The sequence below is a fragment of the Myotis yumanensis genome, unplaced genomic scaffold, assembly GCF_028538775.1.
Source record: "Myotis yumanensis isolate MYYU_CA2020_CCGP unplaced genomic scaffold, mMyoYum1.0.hap1 SCAF_7, whole genome shotgun sequence".
Taxonomy (NCBI): domain Eukaryota; kingdom Metazoa; phylum Chordata; class Mammalia; order Chiroptera; family Vespertilionidae; genus Myotis; species Myotis yumanensis.
This window is the reverse complement of record NW_027223758.1, coordinates 33,712,970-33,718,304: the sequence shown is the minus strand read 5'-3', so window position 1 is coordinate 33,718,304 and position 5,335 is coordinate 33,712,970.

Sequence of the window (5,335 nt, the reverse complement as noted above, 5' to 3'; positions counted from 1 at the left end):
GTTGGCGAAGCGGGAGGCGGGGAGCGACTTCCGGGAGGCGGAGGGGGTGGAGTGCGGAGTGGGGAGGACACTGAGCCGGTGGCTCCGGCCTCCTCCTCTTCCTCCTTCTCCTCGTCTTCCTCCTCCCTCTACTTCAATTATTCATTACCCTTGGCGCCGCCCTCACCCCTCCTCCTCCCGCCGAGCCTGTGGCCAGATGGGGAGCACCCTCCTCCCCGGGAAGGGAGATGGGGACAGGGGAGAGCATCCCAGGTCACCCTCTCCTACCTTCCTCGGAGGTGGGGGGCCCCGGCCACATGCTCTCTGCTCTCACCCCTCACCCTGCTCCACCTCCTTCCTTTCTCTTTTCTGCACCGCGCCCCTCTCCATCCGCTCCTTTTTCATTTATCTCCTGTGTTTACCTCCGGTGGCCTGGGTCTGGGGAGCGTGGGGGGCCAGGAACTTGGAAGGGGCGGCTTAGGCGGGCACCTCAGTAGCTCTTTAGCAATCATTCCATGCTAACAGGCCACTTCCCAGTCTCCAGGGTTCACATATTGTTCCCCTCCCTTCTTTTATCTTGAGAAGTCCCTTTTGTTATTGTCTTTGAAGCTGAGAAAACTGCAGCTCTGAGAGTTGCTGTCTCTTCCCCACTCTCCGCTTTCCCTCCTCAGGAACAGCCTTCATCTGGCCGCAGCCCTCTAGCGAGGGGCAAGGAAGGGATGGGAGGGAACGCCAGGTGGAGGAAAGAGCTAGTACAAAGGCCTGAGACTGGAGGACATGTTTTCAAGGAAGTCTGGGTCACAGATCTAGGGAGGTGGAAAGCTGAGAAAGTTGGAGCTGGAGCGTTCTGAGGGGGTGAGATCCTACAGGGCCAGAAGATATGCTTTATCCAAGAAGCAATGGGGAACCACGGCGGAATTTGAGCAGGGGGTAATGTGATCAAGTCAGGATTTTGAAAGAAGACCCTGCAGCCAGAGGAGAGAAGTGCTCACAGCGAAGCATCCTGGGAATGGAGAGACCAGATGGAAAACATAAGAGTAATCCGGGAGAGGGGGCAGGATCCTTCAGACATCCTGGATGCCCCCAAGTCCCCACTCCCTTTGCTCAGAGTGACTATACCAGGGTTTATTATGCAAACACTCAAATACAGCAGTCTCTCTTTGCTCAGGACTGTTCTAAGCGCTGTACAATTACTAACTCATCCTCACAATTTGTGAGGTAATTTGCATTTTCCCTTCCCATTTTACAGATGAAGAAACTGAATCAGAGAAGTTAATTCATTTGCTTGGGGTCACACAGCTGGAGCTAAATTCAAACCCATAGTCTGGTTCCAGAATTGGTTTTTCTATCCCCCAAGGGGAGAGGCGAGTTAAGTGAGAAGGGGAGGAAAGAAGAGGGGAGGAGAGGTGTGAGGACCGCCCTGCTTCAGAGTGGCAGGAAAGGGGAGATGGAGGGAGACAGCTGCCCTGGTCAGGAAGGAGCAGCCATCTGCAGTCCTGTGGCCCAGCATCCCTTTAGTGTCCAGGGACTGATTCGGTCCTGGCAATGCTCAGGAGGGTGAAGTGCCAGCTGTTGCCCAGAGCTGAAAATGGAGGAGGAAAAATTAGGGATTAAGGGAGTTCCCCAGGCTGGATTCAAAGCTGACAGTCTCTATCCAAGGACGTGTGTAGACTAGTGGGAGTGTTTGTGCGTTGGGCTAAAGGGGAGTCTGAGTCCCAGTGTGACTTGGGCAGGAACAATATCTTTTTTCTTTCTCTCCTACAACCCTAGGCAGGAAGACCCATGAGTGCACAGCGCTCTGGGTAGAGGGAAGGTCTGATTCCAGACCGCCTTATGGCCCTGGGCCAGTTCTGCATGTGTCTGGATCTCTGCCCTCTCAAGGTCCCCTCTGCCCCAGCCCCACCCCAGGAGGGAGCCCCTCTACCTCCCGTGTCTCTCTACATCCCAGGACAGCCCATTCAAACAGGCAGTCCAAGACACACTTTTATGTCTGAGATTCTGGAGCCAGGAAACCTAGGTTCACAACCTACTCTCCCCTTCCTGGCCCCATGACCTTAGGAAAGCCACTCAATTTTGCTTAGCTTAGGAAAAAAAAAAGTAAAATGAAGGGCGGGGGGAGGGGTAGCTAGTGCCTTCCTCCTAAGGCTGTGGTGAGGATAAATAATATTAATTATTAGATGGGTGACGTCTCCCACAGGAAGCCCTCCTGGATCTCTCACCCAGCTGTACCCTGCTCTCTATCCCTCAGAGAAGACTCCCTGACACACCCTGTTACAAGCTTCCATCACACGCTAGTCTTCCTTCTCAACATCAGCACACGGGCAATTTATTTTAGTTATGTTTGGAACTGCCTCGGAGCTCCATGAGAGTTGAGACAATTCATCTTTTTTCTTTTTCAGGAAAGGTTTTTTTACTCACAGAGGGGAGGAGGTTCGGTCCTTCTTGACCATCCGGGCATTACTCAGCTCCTTTCTCTTCTTCTTGGTGCAGAGATGTGTCTCCACCCTTTTCTGGCATGCCGCTCACACAGGGCAAAGCTGCACACCTCTCCAGTCATGTCCTGCACAAAGTTGGGGTGCTTGGTGAGGGGGTGCCTGCCGCAGTGGTGGCAGTGGCAGTGGCTGTGACTGGGCTTGCTCATATTCTTGTTCACCTTGAGGCCCTTGTTGAGGCCCATGGCCATGGGGTAGTGCAGATCCATGGCTGCTGCTTTCAATGGCTGCTGCACCAGAAGGATTCATCTATTTCAGTGATGGCGAAGCTTTTGAGCTCGGCGTGTCAGCATTTTGAAAAACCCTAACTTAACTCTGGTGCCGTGTCACATATAGACATTTTTTGATATTTGCAACCATAGTAAAACAAAGACTTATATTTTCGATATTTATTTTATATATTTAAATGCCATTTAACAAAGAAAAATCAACCAAAAAAGTGTCATAGGTTCGCCATCACTGATCTATTTTCTTCACTAACAATTCTCTGAGCACTGAGTGCTATGCCTGGCACTCAACAGATATTCTATAAAAATCATTGATTGAATGAATGATGAATAAATGAATGATGATCAACCTTATGAAATAGGTTCCACCCTAGCTGGTTTGGGCTCAGTGGATAGAGCCTTGGCCTGTGGACTAAAGGGTCCTGGGTTCAATTCCAGTCAAGGGCACATTCCCGGGTTGCGGGCTAGATTCGCAGTGTGGGGCATGCAGGAGGCAGCAGATCATTTTCCCTCACATTGATGTTTCTATCTTTTTCTCCCTCTTTCTTCCTCTCTGAAATCAATAAAAAAAAATTAAAAAAAAAACAAATAGGTTCCATTATTGTCCCCATTTCTTTAAGAAAAAAATCTTTATTGTTGAAAGTATTACATATGTCCCCCTCTTTTTTTTCTTAAATTTTTTTAAAATTAAATTTTAGAGAGGGGGGGGAGGGAGAGAGAGAGAGAGAGAGAGAGAGAGGATGAGAGAGAGAGAGATCCACCAGTTCCCTCCTACACATCCCCCACTGGGGATTGGGCCCTACCCAGGCATGTGCCCTGACTAAGAATCAAACAGGACCTCTCAGTGCATGGGACAATACCCAACCAACTGAGCCAGGTTCCTCCCTATCTTATAAGGTAACTGCCTCAGACAAGGGCAGAGACTTACAGAATTAACAATCCCTTCTGTGTGCCAGGAGCTGCACTAAGAGCTTTACTGATATGACCACATGTTATCCTCAAACCAGTCACTCTTTTGGGTGAGGCAACTGTGACTCGGGAAGGTGTTGTCACTTACCTGAGGCCATTAGTTAGGAAATAGCGGAGCAGGCATTCAAGAACTCTAATCCAGGCAAGTGGGGACACAGAGGAAGGGTTTGATGGGGTGTGGGAGTGACCCACTATCAGGGGACTCTGCCCTGAGCATTTGGACTGGTGTGTTCTCAGTGGCTGAGACCAGAGATCAGGGATTCAGATTAGGATCAATAAGGAAGCACAGGAGTGGGGTTCCAGTGGTGGGGTGGGATGGTGGGGTGGTAGGGGAAAGAACAGTTTGGGCAAAGGTTCTGCAATGGGGCTGAGGCCAGGCTCATTCAAGTGCTAAAAAGAGGCTGGGTGGGGCTGGTGTGGAGGGAGAAGGTGGACCACAGCTTGTCAAAACTGGACAGGCCTTTTGAGATCCTATCCAGCTCCCCAAGTTCCTCTCTCATCTTATAGATGGGGACATGGAGGCCCAGAGAGAAGTCCCATATCTACCAAGTGGCAGAAGCAAATCTGGGAGCCTTTCCTTGGTCGCCAGGTGTAGGGTCTCTGGGCTTCATTGGGAATCATTCTCGGGAACAGCCCTCGTCACATTTTCTCAATTAATTGAGAGCTCAGTCCATGCCCACTGCACCCTCAGCTTGGACCAGTTTCTAATGATATTCCTTTAGTTTCTGTGCAAACCATGCACAAGATAATCGACACAGCATTGTTTATAACAGCAAATATTGGTACTGACCCAAATAGCCCTCAGTAGGCGGCTGGCTAAATAAGTCATGGACTTCCTGACCACGGAATAGCATGTGGCAGTAAAGGAGGCGATGAAGCTCTCTGTCTCCTAATACAGAGGCCTCCATGGGGGAAAGCAAGGGAGAGACTAGGAGACAAAGTGAAAGGGGGCAGCAATAGAATTTGGGGAACCAGCTAGTATTGTAAGAAATATTAATCATGCTCTGTTAACCGTGATTGTTTTATTCTGATTAAAGAAGGCACATTCCACCCTGGCTGCTGCAGACCTGGAGATGCAGCCCTTCCTCCCCTTTTGGAGCTGCCTATGATCATGGAAAGATGAACAAAGATTTGTTACAGACACCAGAATCACCAGCCCTTTGAAGATCCCCAGCCCTTTTGCACACCTGCAGGCCTTTGCAGACCTCCAGCCTGCTAACCTGTTAACTGCCCATCTGGTGCTCCCTTGGGCTATTTCCCCCATGTAACCCCAACCCTTACATATCACTGAGCCCTTTGAAGACCCCCAGTTCTCTTGCATATCTGCAAACTGCCCTTTTGCCTACTTTTCCTTTGTACTTTTACTATGTAAGCAACTGGCTTATGGTGGGGTGCAGAGCAGATTTCTGGGGCTGACCTGCTGCTCTCTCATGCTGCCGGCAGGACTGGAATAAACGCTCATATGTGATTCAACCCTGTCTCTGCTTCATTGGCTTGAGCAGTGACAGGCAGCACGGACCCATTGTTTGTCCGGTTACAAAAGCTGAGTGAAACGGGGGCATAATCTATATTTGCATAATATGTATTTGTACATGCATACAGAAACTTTGCAAGTGTAAAAATAAGAAAATGAGATTACTGAAGGGAGCACTGGGCACAAGGGGAACA